The 21,856-nt window shown below is 37.9% G+C and overlaps 1 protein-coding gene across 10 annotated transcripts in view; it reads right to left on the bottom strand.

Moving 5' to 3' along the window:
* Positions 1–21,856, bottom strand: part of phldb2b (pleckstrin homology-like domain, family B, member 2b) — a 313,692-nt gene that overhangs the window by 154,366 nt on the left and 137,470 nt on the right. The gene's annotated exons all lie outside the window — the stretch shown is intronic.

Here is a 21,856-nt window from a genome sequence, read left to right as displayed (position 1 = left end):
TGCAGGCTGAAATTATAAGTTGTTTTTTTTTATGACATGTTAAGTGAAAACATTTCAGATTGAAATGCTTTACAGTAGCTGGTAAAACAAACAATTAGTTTTGGTAATAAAGGTTTTAAACACCTTTTATGGCATTGTTTCATTAATAAGACACTATGGATTATATGGCAGTTTAATTAATTCAAATATGGGCTGTTAAAAATGGAAACCAAATGGCAACACATAGCCTACTTGCACTGTTACACTTCCAACTGAAAAAGCCAAATGTATTGACAGATAATTTAGTCAGGATATGGAAGATAAAATAAATAGTAAGTCCACTTTATTGCTCCATCCTAATTTGTCCGTATTAACTTTATAAACAGATCTATAGTGGTCTATACAACTGATTGATAAGCCTTCTATATATTTTCAGATTAAGTTGTGACTTGCAATACTGTAATTAGTAAAAGTGTATTAATTATTGAGATTATGTTATATACTCAGTAAAACCAAAAGCCAAATACACTGTTCTTCAGAAATACTCTGCAATGAACACAGATTATTATGACCTGTTGCTCCATTTATAATACGACTAGCTGTGTTACCTGGTTCAGCCTGGGGAACTTTTCTGTGCAGAATATTTTTATTTTTAACCAAGGTTAATATTATTATAGTTCACTTTAGATACTTACTGTTTTACCATTATTAGATGTTTACAAATTTGATTTGTTTATATTGTTCAATCAGGCATTTGTTTAAGTGTTTTTGCGTTTTTTTGTATGTATAAGCTTCTTTGTTTTTTTTGTTTTGTTTTTTTTAAACCATATCCATAGCCAGACAGTAAAGCTCCAACAATGACTTACTTTAACTTATTACAGACAGGAATGATGTCTAGAGGCAGCACATTTATGTGGTATATTGTACAGAAAAGAACGAGAAAATAAATAATTTTGCAAACTACAAGCAGCATGAATCATACCTTCTGTACCATAAAATCAGAGGGGCCGAAGTGGCAGCAGGGGCTCCTTGGTGGTGTTGGTGTGAAAAAGAATGTAGTAGAACTCCATATTAAAGGACATCACCAATATGTGTATTTGGTAATGTTGCAAAGGTGATTTAAAGTTGGTTCATTCAAAGCTTAAAACTGCTAAAGATCTTGACTCTCCTTAGCATCAAAGCCTAAAATGAATACTGACACATTATACAGTGGTTTTGAATAAATATTTATCAACAAAAAAGTGATTAATTACTTTATCAAACTCTGAAAAAAGCAGCATCTCCATCAGTTATAGAAAATAATCACACTTAATTCTGTTCAATCGCGGCTAAGCACCATCAGTTAATTTGCAATGTTTTTTTTTGGTTAACTCTTTGTGGACTGAATTTTTTTTTTTTTCCTAACAGTTGCAGTGACGGTCATGACCACCGTGCATTGCAATCTGGCTTGTACTTCTTTTCACTGTAAATGACAATCCTCCCAGGTGAACATTACCATTGGCACGTCAGCTGCATGAACCTGTTCAGCACCACGATCAGCTGGGGATCGATCAGCTGATGCTGGCAACTCACATTCATTTTCGATCACTCGTATCAAAATCTGAGTGCAACAAGTCAGAGTACAATTCAGCAGTAATATGCAAAACGTCGTCCATGGAGTATTTTCTAGTCAGATGACAATGCCATTTTTTCCATTGTTGGCTTCTTGCTACTCAAACGAGCACAAGGAATCTTGGTCAAAACAATGAAGCTAACTTTCCTTCTAGCAAAGAGAGTTCAACTATGACAAAAGTTGACATCCTTCCTGAGAGTTAATTTCCTCTGTATTTTATATGGTGCATACATTAAAATGAAGTGCATGTAATGCCAACTGCATCACGCTGCCACTGGCTGGCTGCCTGAATCTTGCTTCATTGATTATGTCAAATATAACATCACACTTGGTAGTGATAAGCAAACAAACGGTTTCCTTTTGAATTCATTAAGTTTCACATGCAAATTTGTAATTAAAAACTAAAAACAGGTATTTGGGTTTAGGAGTTCTTAAATTTTTTTTGGTGTACAAAAGAAAGAAATGAAGATTTCTCCTTAAGGATATGCATAAACTGTGTTTGGCAACACATTTTCTCAGAAAAGGGTCCAGATAGTACTGCATGTACTCAAGGAGGTCACTTCTTTGAGTCATGTTTAACTTTCCTTTTTCCACTTCATATCTCATTTCCCATGCAGTGTGCCACCTTGTCGCTGCCAGTCCCACATCTCTGTGCAATTACAGCCACAGATTGGTTAATGGCGCAGATCTATTTGTGGCATTCATTTACATAAACTGCAAACCCAGTTTCTCTGCGTCATCATAAAAAAAAAAAAAAAAGGACACACTGCCTAAGAATACCCCATTCACTATAGACGTATTACCAACAAAAATCCACAAAATATGTGTCGGCTATTTTTCTTGTTTCTATAACATCACCCTGTTTTGATTAAATCAGTCAAAGTACTTTTGAGATTTCGGTGGTATTTAGTTTTTCAGTTGTGGCGGGAGATTACCATTAGATACTGATGTACTGTAGTACTAGGGTGTTGTATGTACCGTGTTAGCCATTATGAATGTAGAGAAAAGCCAAGCAAAATGACACCTTTTACTGGCTAACTAAAAAGATTACAATATGCAAGCTTTCGAGGCAACTCAGGCCCCTTCTTCAGTCTAGAATTAGTATCTGTAATAATCAGGATAGGATTCATGTGATAAATTAGACTAAACCATTAGCATTTAGTGACCCTAATACTATACATTTCACAGTGTTTTAGCAGAGTGTATATTAAAAATGAAAACAGTTCAATTCAATTTTAGAAGATCAAACTTTAAGCATATACAATAAGCGTCAATAAAGTAAAGTGAGTAAGTGAAGACAGTTGAGGAGATATCGGGCATGTTTACATGTAATGCATGACAAACTTCTTCCAAAACTTAGAAACAGAAAGACATTAACATGACCACTGCGGTGCATAAATAAGGAGCTAAAAAGTAGCTGTGTTAAGACATACAAGACTAACTCCAGTGCTAAATATAGGGCATGTGACAGCAACAATTAAACAGATTATGAAAGCTTAAAGACAGTTGAGAAGAAATTCTCAGAAATGTCAAAATATGATAAAGAAATTCTTAAAATATTATAATTATAAAAGAATGTTCAAAGAGGAAGTAAAGAGTATTAGGAATGGTAAGGGTGATCTAGAATATACAGATAGTGAAATAGCAATAAACTTGTATTTTACTATAGTACTGAATAGATTAAATTGGCTGAATCTAATACATCACTGTGACCAGATAACATGTATTCTCTTGAAATCAAGGAAGTTTTTGAGTACATACTGCAAATAAACTCTTGAGGCACATTTTTTCAAAAAAAATCTCTGAACAATGGGGAAATTCTTAAAGACTGGAATCTAGCAAATATTATCACCCATCCATCCATTATCCAACCCGCTATATCCTAACTATGGGGTCACGGGGGTCTGGTGGAGCCAATCCCAGCCAACAAAGGGCACAAGGCAGGAAACAAACCCCGGGCAGGGCGCCAGCCCACCACAGGCAAATATTATCATGTTTTATAAAAAGTGTGCTCAAGCAGATCCAAGTAACTATTGCACAAAACTGGCTTAAACACTAGAAGCAAAAGGTTATGGTAAGGGGTGCTTTTTCAGAATTAGGCGATGTTAAAAGTGGTGTCCCTCAGGGATCAGTGCAGGGCCCACTGCACTTTTTAAAATACATTAATGATCTGGACAAGAATATAATCAATAAGCTGGTTAAGTCTGCAGAAAAGGGGAGGCTTCACTTGGAGTTGTATGTAAAGTTTTAGACTACATATTACAAAATAGATGTTGGCAACTCCGTAGAAAGTACAGGAGAGAGCAACTAGACTGATTCCAGGACTGAAAAGGAAGTTTAACCTTTTTAGCTAAAGTATACTGAGATTTAGAGGAGACGTGATTGAGGTGTTTAAAATAATAAAGGGTATTAGTACTGTAAATCTCAGATGGTAGTTTAATATTAATTATTAATTAAGAATACAGGGACACAGGTAGAAACTTGTTAAGGGCAAATTTTGCACAAATGTTACAAAGTTGTTCTCCATGCAAAGAACCACAGACATACAGAGTATATTACCAAGTTGTGTAATAGAGAGTAGGACTTAAATCACGACTTGATGTTATTTTGGAGAATCTAGAATAGAACTGGCAAGCTTGATAATTCTTTGGAAAACTGAGCAGCCACCTGAAAAAATGCCAACTTTCATCTTGCACAGACTCAAGCATGGAAGTAAGTATAAGATAAGATAATGCCGTTGGAAACGCTGCAGCATACCATGCCTGCCTTAACACAATGGACTTTCCTTCTGTAGACAGCTCATGTCTGTTAGTTGAACATTCATCATTAACAGTCTTGGGAAAGATGCCAAAAACAGATTTTAAAATGTTACATATTTTAAGTCCTAAGATGTTGGGACCATGCACTGATATAGCATGATGTTGCACCCACCACATGATGAAACCACCTCAGGATCTCAAATCAGGACCCGAGTACAGCCGTGCAACAGGTGACACCTCAGCACCACACTAGTTCGAATGGAATTGAACAGTGTGAGGTTATTTACAAAGGCTGGAGTGCCAATACTGTCAGTAACCCCCAAGTTTTCCCTGCAAGGTGGAGGACCTTCTAAGTCCTAAGAAGCAGCTTCAAACTACAAAGCACACAAACGTTAAGTGTCTTATTATGCAAATGTCTTTCTTATACTAGGAGTGTAATTATGTCAAAATAAGAGATAAAGAATAAGCTTAAAACCTAAGACTACCAAATTAAAAAAACAAATGCTCACCACAAAAAAGGCAGCTGTAAGAAAATATATTCCATTTGGGTGGGAAAAAAAAGTTCAAAAGACTTTATACAATAAACACTTTCAGCTAATACAATTTCTCAGTTTTTGGCGTCTGTTGTATTAAATTGTTTAATGTGCACTTTTCGTAGTAATGCAAATATGAAACTCGTTTTATGCACTTGTAAATACCATACTAATACAATTGTTGACATACATGAAAAATACAAAATGACAAAATACTAATAATACCTACAATACATTAAAATCTATAAACTTTAATTTTTGGGATACTTATACACATGAACATGAGTACGTTCATTAACACTTACCATGTCATCATCTAAAGATGTTACTGGAAGAAATCTCATGGCTACAACCTCACCTCCTGAATTGATTATTATTTTGATAAGCAGGTGGGGGTCTCTTCCACTTGTGTCACCCAGATTTCCTGCCGGTCAGCTGGTAACCACAAAACTATGTAAAACACACCTACGATGTCCAAAAGCACAGTTCAATGGCGATGAACTCCGAAATTAATCATTCACTAGTGGAGACCATCAGCTTCTAAACTGTAAATTAGGCAATCCTAAGTGTGGGGTTGCAATAGTTCTGTGAGCAACTGGTCATCTGTAACCCAATCTCATCAAAAACACATTTGGCATCTGATGGGAAAGGAAATGCAAATATAGGATCTTGGTGATATAATCCTTCCGCCTTCCCCTCAATGCAACACCTGACTCTAGGAGCCTGAGAATTTGGCATGCACCATTTGACTGAAAGCAGAAAAGCCCATAAGAATAACCTTACCAACAATTAAAATTGAAAGGTTAAAGAAGCTTTATGAAAATATAGAACAGATGTTTCATATGTGAAAACTATCATCCGGACTAGACTTTTTTTGAAGCAAAGGATTTATACATTTCCATAAGACGTAAAATTTAAAAATTGCCGACCACTGTTAAATGTTATACTAAACACTGTCTCAAAGTTTAAAAAAAAGAAAACATACAATTTTTGTGTTTATGAAAACACGTGACATAATTTCCTGAACTGTAGACATAATTTTGTTTTTGACAAGTCAGCAAAAAAGAAATATAATTATTTTTCCACAAAAAGAACATTTCCATCTGCTCCATTTAATATATTAAGTTCTATATTGTGCTCTTGAGCTCTGCCCTACATGAAAGCAACTGTATAATATAAACATTGACAAAATGAGTAAAGCTATTGTTGATTGAATTTAGAACTTGTCTTAATAACTAGAGCAGCTGCTAAGTCACAAAACAAATAATACACAAACAAAAAATAAAAACACTTCAGTTACAGGCCCTGGAGTATCAGCTCACAGTCCACTGCAATTGTTTAAGGCTATTCTGGCTTCTGCCAACAGTTTATGTAACACTTTGTTTCCAGAGCTGGCAATGAAGAGGTCTTGAACACTGTACTGCCCTGCTACATAAACACACTTGCATTTGCAGACAAGTAAAGTGGTCCGAGATCACTTTGCACCCTTACTTAAATATGGTGTATTATATTCAGCTCTGGACGTAACTGTTACTACCTTTATGCAAAACAATCAACTATACTGTAGTAAAAAAGTAGCAGGCACAGCAGATTCTATACATGTAACTTCAATATAAATCAACATGAATTTTTAATCCCCTCTTTCTCTTTTTACATATTATGGTACAAATGACAGTACAAACTCAACCATGTGTTTAACTAATGATGCTAGTCAACTCAACCAAAAAGAAAAAATGTAGCTCCTAAAAAATAGCTTTAAACACTTCCTCAGACTCAGTTTCTTAAGTCAAAAATGGAATATGAATAAAATAGTGGGTGGTGTGATGATGACAGAAGCTTTTTGTCCAAATGAAGAGAACCCTATTAATCAATGAATCCTAATTAAGTACTGTATTTCATGCTTACAAAATAACCATAAAAAGTATACTACTTAATTTAAACAAAATGGTACTCAATTCTTAAATTAAAGTAAGTGTTATGAAATTCATTATGCGCAGAGAGGCCGTGCTCTGAGGTTGCATGATAATTTGCTCCGTCTTCATAAGAGAAGGTCACAACAATATGCCATTTTTTACTAGAGAAATGTAGACAAGGGGATGTTTATCAGACCAAAATTCTCAGTGTAGCATTACTGAGTTGTATGAAATAAAATAAAATGCAAAAAATGGCATGTGCAACAGTTTGGGCATCCTTTTAATTGCATTAATTTGAAGACCTATAGTCATTTAATGCTGACAGGTTGCAGTACAAAATTACTTCGGTTAGCTCATTAGACCTTAAACAACAAAGACAGATGCAACCAATCATGAAAAAGATTATTTAACATAGGTAATAGCTAGTTGTGCTTGTACTTGGTTGTCTCCTAGACAGTGGCAACATGGGAATCTCTATAGAACTCTCTACTGACAGACAAACCACAGACCACCTTCTGAGAGCTACGAGAACATCTGGCTGCTGATGGTGTCATTGTACATCATTCTACAGTCCATCATACTCTGCACTAGGAACAGCTCAGTGGAAGGGTGATGAGCTAAAAGCCTTTTCTGAGAACTCACCAAAGAAGAGTCGCATGAGGTATGCAAAAGTGCATCTGGACAAGCCAGAAACATTTTGGAAAAAAATACTGTGGACAGATGAGACTAAGGTAGAGTTATTTGGTCACAACCAGAGGTGCTATGCATGGCGAAAAAAAAAAAAAAAACCACAGCATTCCAGGAGAAGAACTTACTGCCTACTGTAAAATTTGATGGAGGGTCCATCGTGTTTTGGGGCTGTGAGGCTACCACAGATACTGGAAACCTTGTTAAAGTTATAAAGGCCGCATTAATTCCTCCCTGTATCATCAGATTCTTGACAAGAATGTTCAAGAGTCAGTCACAAAGTTGAAGTTACGCCGGGGTTGGATGTTTCAGCACGACAATGATCCAAAACACCGTTCAAAATCTACCAAGGAATGCATGCAGAGACACAAGTATAATGTTTTAGAATGGCCATCCCAGTCCCCAGACATGAACTTTATTGAATTGGACTGATTTGAAGCAGGCTGTCCACGCTCGGAAGCCATCAAACCTGACTGAACTGGAGGCATTTTGTATGGAAGAATGGTTCAAAATACCACCATCCAGAATTCAGGGACTTGTCAGTGGCTATAGGAGGTGTCTACATGCTGTTATTACAGCAAAAGGAATTTCTACTCAATATTGATGGCATTATTCCTTTGGGGTGCCCAGATTTATGCACCTGCCTATTTTTGTTTAAATGCACATTAAATTGGTTCTGTTGGTCCACTAGAAAATATTTCTCTACTGAAATGCTGCTGTTTCCATAAGGTATAAAATATTTTAAAATGAAGTTGCTGCCTCAAAAGCTTTGCATGTTATAAATTGATACAGTGATTTTTATCAGGGGTGCACAAACTTTTACATAGCACAGTATATATATTATTTATGTATAGTTATAGCAAAACCATTGGAAATTGTCGTCTATACAAGATGAATGGTAATCTACTTGCTGAAGTATTACCAGTATCTAATTTAATATGCGGAAGTATTACAACTTCTCCTGAATGATCACTAGTCATGATTTTGCAATCAATTGAATATTTATGCAGTTTTACAATTTGTAAGCGTGTACCTTTACATAGGCTTTATTTATTGAATGCAAACATACAATTGAACTATATATAAGGTATTTTGCTTGACATATTTATGTTAAATTGGTCATACTGACATGAGAGTATCATTGTTGTACTCTCCAAATGAAGACAAAAAAATGATATACTGTATACTGTAGATATATATTATATGATACAGTGATCCCTCGCTATATCGCGCTTCGCCTTTCGCGGCTTCACTCTATCGCGGATTTTATATGTAAGCATATTTAAATATATATCGCGGATTTTTTGCTGGTTCGCGGATTTCTGAGGACAATGGGTCTTTTAATTTCTGGTACATGCTTCCTCAGTTGGTTTGCCCAGTTGATTTCATACAAGGGACGCTATTGGCAGATGGCTGAGAAGCTACCCAACTCTCTTTTCTCTCTCTCTCTCTCTCTTGCGCTGACTTTCTCTGATCCTGACGTAGTGGGTGTGAGCTGGGGGGTAGTTCGCACACCTAGACAATACGGACGCTCGTCTCAAAATGCTGAAAGATTATCTTCACGTTGCTATCTTCTGTGCAGCTGCTTCCTGAAGCGACATGCTGCACTGTGCTTCGCATACTTAAAAGCTCGAAGGGCACGTATTGATTTTTGACTGAAAAACAAACTCTGTCTCTCTCTCTCTCTCTCCCTGCTCCTGACGGAGGGGGTGTGAGCAGCCGCCTTCAACAGCTTTGTACCGGCGGTGCTTCGCATACTTAAAAGCCAAACAGCCCTATTGATTTGTTTGCTTTCCTCTCTCTCCTGATGCGCACTCCTTTGAAGAGGAACATATGTTTGCATTCTTTTAATTGTGAGACAGAACTGTCATCTCTGTCTTGTCATGGAGCACAGTTTAAACTTTTGAAAAAGAGACAAATGTTTGTTTGCAGTGTTTGAATAACGTTCCTGTCTCTCTACAACCTCCTGTGTTTCTGCGCAAATCTGTGACCCAAGCATGACAATATAAAAATAACCATATAAACATATGGTTTCTACTTCGCGGATTTTCTTATTTCGCGGGTGGCTCTGGAACGCAACCCCCGCGATGGAGGAGGGATTACTGTATATGGTTTAGAAGAAAAATAAGCATTGCTTGAAAACGATACATGAAAACAATTTTGCTAATCTTTTTAAGCTTTCTTTAATCTTTTCACTGTCCTTTATTATGTCATATCATTTTCTAACCCGTTTAGTCCAGACCAGGGTCGCATGGGGAGCTGAAGCCTTTGCCAAGGCAGGAACAAACCCTGGACAGGGAGCCAGTCCATCACAGGGCAAACACACAAACACATAGCAAGCAAACAGTAGGGCCAATTTAGTATCACTAATTCAACTAACCTACATGTCTTTGGACAGTGGGAAGAAAAAGGAGCACCTGTAGGAGAAAACATGCAAATGCCACGCTGGGAAAATCCTGAGTGCAAACCAGGGTCTCCTTACTGCTTGGCAGCAACACTACCACTGTGCCACCCCTAGCCTTATTACCTTAGAAAATTATCTATTTCACAAGTGTATACATTCAATTAAAATATTGCTAAAAATCAAACTTTATGGTAAGGCTAATGGTATTCTCTGAGTGTAAATGTAAACACTGTACATGTGACAGTTGCATCTGTACTTAAATATTGACAATGCAAATGATCATTCATGCCTCTATTAATCACCTTACAAATGGGCATTATACAGCATTTTGGTATAGGGATTAAATAGGAATGCTCTGGCCTTTTTTACTGAAATCCCTAATAGGTAAGGAGTAATATTTTATTAAAGCTAGAATGGCAGTTAGTTCCTATGCAAACTAATCCTGGGTCATTAAGTCACAGCTCACTTTTTCAAATGCCATATAAATCTACAACAGTGCCCTGCACCCTGTAATTTACTGTACAGCGACACTAGGTGGCTATTTCAATACTGGCATCAAGTTTAGGAGTGTCTTGCTTTTACTCAGCTAGCTTAAAAGATTTTGCTAGGTTTAACATAGGATACTTACTAGTTGAACATCCACTTAATCTGCTTATTTACATCAGTACACTGGAAGAAAAAAACACTGAACTATAAGTTTCAAATGTTTAAGTGTAAAAAGAACACAGTACAGTAATATCCTGTCATAATACCTAGAAATGTGTATCAACCTAAAATGAAAGCCTTGTACCACTTGCTTAAAACTGACAGAAATTGATGCATTATTTATTATTTAGATACAGTAGGTTGTAAGAGTGGTCAAGAACTGTTATGCTAATGTATTTTGGCTTTTTTTTTTTTGATTTTTGAAATTTGAATTGGGTCGACAGTTTGCAAAAACCTTTATAGGGAAAATCCATTTGATTATGGAAGTATTTTGATCATAAATATGACAAAAGTGCAAAAAACAAATAAAAATCACAGAATTCCTAAACTAACCTCATTAGTCTGGCATGTCTGATGTTTGCTTTATATTTTGACTCATTCATTTCCAACCTTCAACACACATACTACGTAAAACTAATATTTTCTGCGTACATCAAGATATTTCCCATGGTGCTGGAGAATGGGGTTGTGCTACATGTTTCTCTTTAAAAACATTATGTTTTTTGGGTATATAAATCTACTATTTTTGTTGTTTACACAGTCAGTTATAATTATTATTGAGTATCATCAGCAAAACCATATAAACATTGGAACAAGGGTCTAGAATTTGGCTCTTAGCCTAATAAATATGAGCAGTTATTCTCAGGCAACACAACCAGCATGAATAACTGGACAAAGAGAGCTGGGAAAGAAGAATGAATAGGAACCATCCAAGTGAGAGCAAATCACAGTAGCAACCAATATCCTCTGTCCAGCACTTTTCCAATCAACGTGCAACTGGTGGATAAAAAACTAGATGGAATACAGGTAAGACTGGCTACACAGAGAGACAGACATCAGAAGCTTTTGTGTTTTTTTCTCCTCAGAAAAATGGCTAACTGCAGAAGCAACAGATACTGCAATACAGCCTGAAAGCTGTCTTGTCTTCCATGAGGATTAGATTTATCTGTCACGTAAAAACAAAGGTGAAGCATGTGCCATTAAAAATTGCTCACCTGATTTGAAATATTTATTTATCAAGCGTCGTTGGTTTCAGTTTCTAAGAGTAAGGTCTTCAGTGTTTTTTGTTTTTGTTTATATTTCTTCCAAATCCAATATGAATAATGTACTGAATGATCTGTATAGGCGCTGTGGGTAGCGCTGCTGCCTCGCAGTTGGGAGACCTGGGGACCTGGGTTCGCTTCCTGGGTCCTCCCTGCGTAGAGTTTGCATCTTCTCCCCGTGTCTGCGTGGGTTTCCTCCGGGCGCTCCGGTTTCCTCCCACAGTCCAAAGACATGCAGGTTAGGTGGATTGGCGATTCTAAATTGGCCCTGGTGTGTGCTTGGTGTGTGGGTGTGTTTGTGTGTGTGTCCTGCGGTGGGTTGGCACCCTGCCCGGAATTGGTTCCTGCCTTGTGCCCTGTGTTGGCTGGGATTGGCTCCAGCAGACCCCCGTGACCCTGTGTTCGGATTCAGCGGGTTGGGAAATGGATGGATGGATGATCTGTATAACCTTATTATAGAATAGGAGCTTTTAAATCCTTAGGGATTATTCATTGTTGCTGTAGATTTCAACAAAGAATATTTAAAGAACTAATGCTCGCTTCGCTCGCCAACCCCCAGACAGGAGCTACGCGCTCACGTATGGGGAAGCGGATGTACAATTTAAACAGATTGCTATTTTCATGGGAATTGCTACATATACATAATAGAACTAACTATTTTACATTACAGCGAGTAACTAACCATAGTAAAAAAAAATAGTAAAATGTAAATAATTGAAAGAAAATTATGTTTCATGTTGAGTTAGAGGTATTATATGCATTACATATTTTCATTCTGTTTGGCTTTGAAATTAACACGCAAATACTTTTTAAACTTACACTTTGACTGTAAAAATCAGTAAAAACAATATTTGGAATTAATTTTTCATCAATATGGCATTGAATTTTGATTCTGTGTTTGGAGTTACATCGTGACAATGCAATGTATAACTTCCCGTGAGTGAATATTGTTTCTTTCTCTCTAATAATTAAACATACTTTTTCAAATGTTTGTCCCTGTGATTTGTTAATTGTCATAGCAAGCACTATTCTAATGGGAAACTAAACATTTTAATACGAATGGCATATCAAGATCTCATTTGGTGTCTAATGTTATCCTCCGGAAGATATACTACATTACCTTTCTTGTCGCCTGTTAAAATTTTATACGTCAGAATTGTTCGACCATTTTTGAATACAACTAATCTTGTCCTATTGCATAGCCCATCACTCATACATAAATTACGCAATAACATTACAACACATCCTTCTTTCAACAGTAATTTTGCCGGTGGAAAACCAGACAGTGTTAATGGTTGTAGTGATTCTTCGGAATATTTTAAGTTTATGTTCTCATCTTCCGCACAATCACCACCAACTGTTTCAGCATAGTCTATTGATATGTATTTAACCAATCTGCAGTGTAACTAATCAACAATTTTCGTGATAATTCATTTGACTTCATCGTTTCTCGGAGCTAGGATTTCCCGTGTACTCATTTCTTCTGTTGATAATCCTTCGGGATGAAATTCTTCAATAAGCTCCCCTCTTATTGGCAACATTTACAGAAGCTAGAGACAATCAAATTCTACCTCAAACTTTTCGTCAAGTATTAATCACCGTCTTTCCTAAACAAAATAAGGACTTGTTACAATGTGCATCATACAGACCAATTTCAGTTCTGAATAATGATGTTAAGATACTCTCAAAAATTATAGCTAGAAGGATGGAGAAAGTGCTGCCTTCGGTAATATCACAGGATCAAACTGGATTTATTAAAGGCCGACACTTATCTTCCAATTTTCGACACCTGTTTAATGTAATATATTCACCAGCAAAGTCAAACACCCCAGAGATGATATTATCATTGGATGCAGAAAAAGCATTTGATATGATTGAATGGAACTACCTTTTTACTGCATTGGAGAAATTTGGGTTTGGCCCGAATATTTGTGCATGGATCAAACTACTGTACACCAGTCCAGAAGCTTCAGTTTGTATTAACAACATTTGTTCAGACTACTTTAAACTACCAAGTGGCACCAGACAAGGATGCCCCTTGTCACCACTGCTGTTTGCAATCGCCATTAAACCACTGACGGTCCACTGTCGAAATTCTTATCAGATAAAGGGGATTATCAGAGAAGAACTGGAACAGAAAATTTCCTATATGTAGATGATATGGTTTTATATGTATCAGACCCAGAAAACACTGTGCCTGTAGTTTTAACAGCACTTACAGAATTTCAAAAGATCTCTGGTCTCATAATTAATTTGAATAAAAGTATACTCTTTCCAGTGAATTCACAAGCATATAATATTAGATTGGACACCCTACCTTTTACCAAAGCAGATCAGTTTAAATACCTAGGGGTAAATATCACAAGTAAACATAAAGCTCTTTATCAACAAAATTTTGCTGTCTGTATGGAAAAAATTAACCAAGACTTGCATAGATTGTCTGCAGTCATTTTTAAAAATTTGCAAAAACCTCAAGTAAACTTTTTTCACGTTGTCATTATGGGGTGTTGTGTGTAGAATTCTGAGGAAAAAAATGAATTTAATCAATTTTGGAATAAGGCTGTAACATAACAAAATGTGGAAAAAGTGATGTGCTGTGAATACTTTCCGGATGCACTGTATATCACAACATGTCACCCGTTACACGAGGGATGCTGGTACTCTGGTGCACTGCTACACCCTGATAAAGTCTCTTGCAATCTCATCTCAGATGGTCAAATCACCTGTTAGTAGTCCTGTTGACAGCTTACAGGCAGAGACTGAAACACAAGGAGCCGGCAATAAAAGTGGTATACAGTAATCCCTCCTCCATCGCGGGGGTTGCGTTCCAGAGCCACCCGCGAAATAAGAAAATCTGCGAAGTAGAAACTATATGTTTATATGGTTATTTTTATATTGTCATGCTTGGGTCACAGATTTGCGCAGAAACACAGGAGGTTGTAGTGAGACAGGAACGTTATTCAAACACTGCAAACAAACATTTGTCTCTTTTTCAAAAGTTTAAACTGTGCTCCATGACAAGACAGAGATGACAGTTCCGTCTCAAAATTAAAAGAATGCAAACATATTTTCCTCTTCAAAGGAGTGCGCGTCAGGAGCAGAGTCTGTCAGAAAGACAGAGGAAAGCAAACAAATCAATAGGGCTGTTTGCTTTTAAGTATGCGAAGCACCGCGGCACAAAGCTGTTGAAGGCGGCAGCTCACACCCCCTCCGTCAGGAGCAGGGAGAGAGAGAGAGAGAGAGAGACAGTTTGTTTTTCAATCAAAAATCAATACGTGCCCTTCGAGCTTTTAAGTATGCGAAGCACTGTACAGCATGTCGTTTCAGGAAGCAGCTGCACAAAAGATAGCAACGTGAAGATAATCTTTCAGCATTTTTAGACGAGCGTCCTTATCGTCTAGGTGTGCGAACAGCCCCCCTGCTCAATCCCCCTACGTCAGGATCAGAGAAAGTCAGCGCAAGAGAGACAGAAAAGTAAGCCGGGTAGCTTCTCAGCCATCTGCCAATAGCGTCCCTTGTATGAAATCAACTGGGCAAACCAACTGAGGAAGCATGTACCAGAAATTAAAAGACCCATTGTCCGCAGAAATCCGCGAACCAGCAAAAAATCCGCGATATATATTTAAATATGCTTACATATAACATCCGCGATGGAGTGAAGCCGCGAAAGGCGAAGCGCGATATAGCGAGGGATTACTGTAGTGTTGCACTAAACAAGCACAGGATAAACTACAGGACTGCTTTGATTGTGCAGACTGGGACATATTTTCCAGATTTGAGTGTCTAAACATGCACACATCTAAAAAAAGAATTGTTAAAAAATAAAAAATGCATGAATAACTGTGTGCCCTCAATCACCAAATTTTCTAATAAGAAACAATGGATAACCACTGACATCAGGAATTTATAGAAGGCACACAATAATGCTTTTCAAAAGATAAACATGAAAACAGAGAAGAATTAAAAAAAGCAATCAAAATGTCTATACACAAGTAAACTACAGATGAAAATTAGGAGCTGTAATAATTTGTGCAAACTTTGGCAGGGATTAAGGTTACTTAAACTACCAAGGAAAACGTAGCCCATTATAATCTATTTTCCCTTACAGACCAACTGAATACTTTCTAATCCCAATTTGAACATGACAGAAAGCAGCATGTCATGTGATTGCCTGCACTACCTCATGATTCATCCTTTCTATACATGACATAAGGAAGACTTTAAAACAAGTTTATGTTCACAAGGAATCTGGTGCAAATTAAATTTCAGGGAGTTTTTTTAAAAAACTTGTAGCAGTAAAACAGCTGATATCTGCAGTGACATTTTCAATGTTTCACTGAAGGAATCTTTTGTTCCCACTTCTTCAAAGGGACAACAATTAGCTCTGTGTCTAAGAAAACAAACGTGGACTGTCTGAATGACTACAGAGAGGTGGCACTCAGCTCCAGTCCTGATAAACTGCTTCAAGATACTGGTGTTAGGACACATTAAACAGAATGCTCCAGACAGTCATAATTACTGGCAAAATATTACCAAAAATAATCCTCACAGTATACCATACCATTTGTACTTCATATCATCCTGGCACATCTGGATAATACAAACTGCAATGCCACAGTCCTGCTTATAGATTACAACTCAGCATTAAACACCATTGGATCATCAAAGCTGAACACCAAACTCATCAATTGAGATCGTATTGCCAACCCCTGCAATTGGACTTTGAAATACCTAATCTACAGACATCAGCATGTATGGCAGGATCAGATCATCTACGTTGACCCTCAACATAGCCACTCCACAGGGTATTACACTGAGCTCCCTGTTTACTTCATGTTAACCTCTGCCTGCCTGGCCAGATACCACTCTAACTGCATCATTAAATTTACTGATAATACCGGTATTAAATACCTTATCACTAACTACAGTGGTGTGAAAAACTATTTGCCCCCTTCCTGATTTCTTATTCTTCTGCATGTTTGTCACACAAAATGTTTCTGATCATCAAACACATTTAACCATTAGTCAAATATAACACAAGTAAACACAAAATGCAGTTTGTAAATGGTGGTTTTTATTATTTAGGGAGAAAAAAAAATCCAAACCTACATGGCCCTGTGTGAAAAAGTAATTGCCCCTTGAACCTAATAACTGGTTGGGCCACCCTTAGCAGCAATAACTGCAATCAAGCGTTTGCGATAACTTGCAATGAGTCTTTTACAGCGCTCTGGAGGAATTTTGGCCCACTCATCTTTGCAAAATTGTTGTAATTCAGCTTTATTTGAGGGTTTTCTAGCATGAACCGCCTTTTTAAGGTCATGCCATAGCATCTCAATTGGATTCAGGTCAGGACTTTGACTAGGCCACTCCAAAGTCTTCATTTTGTTTTTCTTCAGCCATTCAGAGGTGGATTTGCTGGTGTGTTTTGGGTCATTGTCCTGTTGCAGCACCCAAGATCGCTTCAGCTTGAGTTGACGAACAGATGGCCGGACGTTCTCCTTCAGGATTTTTTGGTAGACAGTAGAATTCATGGTTCCATCTATCACAGCAAGCCTTCCAGGTCCTGAAGCAGCAAAACAACCCCAGACCATCACACTACCACCACCATATTTTACTGTTGGTATGATGTTCTTTTTCTGAAATGCTGTGTTCCTTTTACGCCAGATGTAACGGGACATTTGCCTTCCAAAAAGTTCAACTTTTGACTCATCAGTCCACAAGGTATTTTCCCAAAAGTCTTGGCAATCATTGAGATGTTTCTTAGCAAAATTGAGATGAGCCCTAATGTTCTTTTTGCTTAACAGTGGTTTGCGTCTTGGAAATCTGCCATGCAGGCCGTTTTTGCCCAGTCTCTTTCTTATGGTGGAGTCGTGAACACTGACCTTAATTGAGGCAAGTGAGGCCTGCAGTTCTTTAGACGTTGTCCTGGGGTCTTTTGTGACCTCTCGGATGAGTAGTCTCTGCGCTCTTGGGGTAATTTTGGTCGGCAGGCCACTCCTGGGAAGGTTCACCACTGTTCCATGTTTTTGCCATTTGTGGATAATGGCTCTCACTGTGGTTCGCTGGAGTCCCAAAGCTTTAGAAATGGCTTTATAACCTTTACCAGACTGATAGATCTCAATTACTTCTGTTCTCATTTGTTCCTGAATTTCTTTGGATCTTGGCATGATGTCTAGCTTTTGAGGTGCTTTTGGTCTACTTCTCTGTGTCAGGCAGCTCCTATTTAAGTGATTTCTTGATTGAAACAGGTGTGGCAGTAATCAGGCCTGGGGGTGGCTACGGAAATTGAACTCGGGTGTGATACACCACAGTTAGGTTATTTTTTAACAAGGGGGCAATTACTTTTTCACACAGGGCCATGTAGGTTTGGATTTTTTTTCTCCCTAAATAATAAACACCATCATTTAAAAACTGCATTTTGTGTTTACTTGTGTTATATTTGACTAATGGTTAAATGTGTTTGATGATCAGAAACATTTTGTGTGACAAACATGCAAAAGAATAAGAAATCAGGAAGGGGGCAAATAGTTTTTCACACCACTGTATAACGAGAGGGTGTACAGAGGAGAGGTCTAGCTGCTGACTCAGAGGTGCCAGGACAATAATCTCACCATTAATGTAAGCAAAACTAAGGAGTTGGTCAAAGACTTCAGAAAGCAGAAGGCACACCACACTTCCATCCCCAATGGAGGGAATATTGTTGAAAAGTATGGGTAAAAATCTTTGGGAATCTGGTAATTTGATTCGACTTGAGGTTGCAATATCTCCATCCCACTCTTAGACAAAAATATGTCTATTATATATTTCTGTCTGTCTAGCTACATGAATACAGTGATCCCTCGCTATATCACGCTTCGACTTTCGCGGCTTCACTCTATCACGATTTTTTCTTATACACGCTTACATCACTATGTATGTGCTTTCTGAGAACTTTTATCTAAGCCCCACAATGGCTCCTAAACATGCTGCTTTTTCTAAACCTTCTGACAATAAAACTAAGCGCCGGAGGAAGATGCTTACTATCCAGGAGAAGGTGAAACTCTTGGATATGATCAAAGATGGCAATACCCTATAAAAGCCTCCTCACGCATATGAAAAGACAGCGCCAGCAACTGCCTATCAAGATGTTCTTCAGCCGCACACCCAGACACCCACTGCCTACTCCTAGTACTCCTTCAGCGGAAGAAGACAACGACGCACCTGCTGAAGATACTGCACCACCTGAAGACTCTCCTACTGAGGTCGTGCCTTCATAGGTTAGTGGTTATGTGTAAGAACTGTGTGTGTGTAATTAAATGTACAGTACAATGATCGACTATATAAAAGCAGTCGGGATTGTCCTTCTGTCCCGTGAGTGCAAAGCGTAGCGGTATTCTGCTTATCACCGACTTACTACTTGCGGCTTGCAGTACAAAACAGAGTTCTGGTGCTCCCATCGTTCCCTTGCTTTTGTGCGCGATGCGCTGGAAAAATAGACAAAATTATGTCACTGGAAATAATTAATGTTGATGGAATACAAATGCCTCACTGCGTAGTAAATATCAGGGGAGATGGTGCTTGCTTATTCTCATCTATAGCTTATTTAGTGCATGAAACTCCGTCTTTAGCGGTACAGATTCGGGCTGACATTGTACGACTTTGGACAGGCACTTGAGGAGATAAAAAAACTTAGGTTTTCGGGATATGTTATGAATGGGCACTTTGATGTTCTCATTCCCTACACTTACATGCTTGATGTACACATGGAGTGCACACAAATTGAGGATACAAGTCGGTCACCTTAAAAGGTGGGTGAGCCTAGTAATAATATGATATTTGTAACGTCTAATATGTCTTATTTTCTCTTATTTTGTCTAATACATTGGGTAATATGAGTGTAATGGTGACTAAAGGGTGTTATTTCATGTCTAGAGGGCTCTAATAATGTTAAAAAAACATATTTAGAAGGTCGTAAACAGGTTTTCTATACTCTAACTGCGAAAATATTCGATTTATAAATAAAGAATCCTACTTCGTGAAAATTCATTTACCACGGTAGAGTCTGGAACGGATTAACCGTGATAAACGAGGGTTCACTGTAAAGCATCACACACACCATCTGCACACATCTCTTTTGGGCTCATTAAATAAAAAAATTACAAAAAATCTTCAAATATGTGAGCTGGCTCTTAACATTCATGTGAAAGATCCAGCATAAGAAACTGACTTGTTCTCCAATGTCCCTTTACTAGTTCCAAATGTTAGTTGTGCACAGTAGACAGGACAGAATGTCAGATGGAAAGTGCTAGATACCTGTTCTGTTAGAGATGAAGGTTCTAAAAGAGGAACATACATTAAGTGAGAAAGCCGTGTATTATTTTCTGGCTGTGTTTGTTATAGAGCTGCTTCCTGTTGCCCTGACTGGCAGGTGTGCTAGCCTCTGTACAGTCTATTTCTGAGGTTTAATCTCATTTACTTGTATACCTCATTTCAGTTTTCTCAGTGATCAATACAATACCTTGCAGTATTAAGTGGGTTTTTTTTAAAACAAATGATAAATATATTATGAAATAATAATAGACGCTGTATAGCGCCCAACCCGGCACAGACTCACTCAGAGGCACGTGTATAAAACACAAATGCTTTTAATTTCTTCACCTTTGGGGCACGTCTTACCTGTGAACCCCACAGGCACAACATAGTCCAAATAAGCACAACACAGTCCTTCCCTCCTGGAACCACCACTCCTTCCATCTAACTTCGTCCTCCACCTCCCGACTCTGGCTCCTGAGTGGTGGTTGCTGGCCCTTTTTATTGCCCTCCCAGAAGTGCTTCAGGTGCTTGATCACCTGTTTCTGATTGCAATTCTGGGCGGGGCTGTAGAGTTGTCCAGGCCGGCTCAGGGACCCATGTAGCACCCCCTGGCGGCCGGCCCAGATCCCAACAGTGCTGTGGAGAACTCCATCTCCCATGGAGCCCTGCGGGAAACTGAGGCACCATCGTCAGCCAGGGAGGCTGCCACCAAGCGTCCTGGGGGAGGTACTGAGACGCCCATGGTTGTTCCCCTGGAACATATGCAGAAGGGGTGTCCTGGCCCACCACAATATTAATGGTTAATAGTGCAAATTATATATGATGCATTTATGAATTGATTTTGTACCATAAATGATAAGAATCTCGATTCTTATATGAATCAAATTTTATCCCTTTAGGCCTAGTTGAAAGAGTGAGCGGCAGTGAATAGGTGACTAGTGCAACACATTTTGACTCCTGTCAAAAAGGCTCACCAGTGCCTGTACTTCCTCAGCCGTATCAGAATAGATTGTAAAGCACTGCAGAGGACTGTGAAGGTGGCACATATTACTGCTATTCAGTGTCCTTCTCTCCAGTGCAGCACTAGCTCCCTTTAGAAAGGCAAAGAGTATAAATAAAGACCTCAGCCTTCCAGCACAGTCACTTTTCTCCTCTTCCCTTCTCACAAGGACTATTGGGACTTGCACAAGTATATTCAAATATAGCTTTAACCAACAAGTTGTAAGGTTGCTGAACAGTCAATCGTAAGAATTCAAATACTGTAACATAATAAACAGTGTCTATAAATGTATAATATGTGAAAATAATGTACATATTGTGTATGTGTTGCAGCATAAGTATACTTTTAATAAATTATAGTATTGCATTTTTATCAGATGTTCTAAGACATGCAAGTATTATTTCACTGTACATACACAACATTTCTATCAAGAACATACTTTAAAACTAATCTATCAAGATTTATCAAAAAAAAAAAAATCTTAAAGAGGACTTCTCTCTACCACAAAACCTAAATGGGGCCTCCAACTCTACACAAGTAATTATGAATGAAGAAATGTTTTAACGTCTGGGCTGGACACAACTGACCCTTTGTAGCTTTTTGGCTTTACCTGTTTACACAATTTAGTTAACAGAGATGCATCTCACAGACTCCGAAAATGCTTTTGAAAGTATAACATTAAAATGAGCTTTCAATGAAGATTTGAAAGACTCCTCGAAATTATCACTGGAATTATTGAAACTAATAAAATTCACAAGCCAAAACAAAGACCATAATCACTGTAACAAACAAAAGAAGAAATTTACAGTATGAAAGTCAGTATGAATCAGAAACACTAAAGGCCATATAAATTTATCAGTCAGAATTGCAGTGGGTATATTCCATTTGGATATGGAAGTATTTTGATCATAAATGTTACAAAAGTGCAA

This window comes from Erpetoichthys calabaricus, chromosome 4 (assembly GCF_900747795.2).
Source record: "Erpetoichthys calabaricus chromosome 4, fErpCal1.3, whole genome shotgun sequence".
Taxonomy (NCBI): Eukaryota; Metazoa; Chordata; class Cladistia; order Polypteriformes; family Polypteridae; genus Erpetoichthys; species Erpetoichthys calabaricus.
Note: the sequence above shows the minus strand (reverse complement) of the source record. Positions and strands in the feature narration are given on the sequence as shown.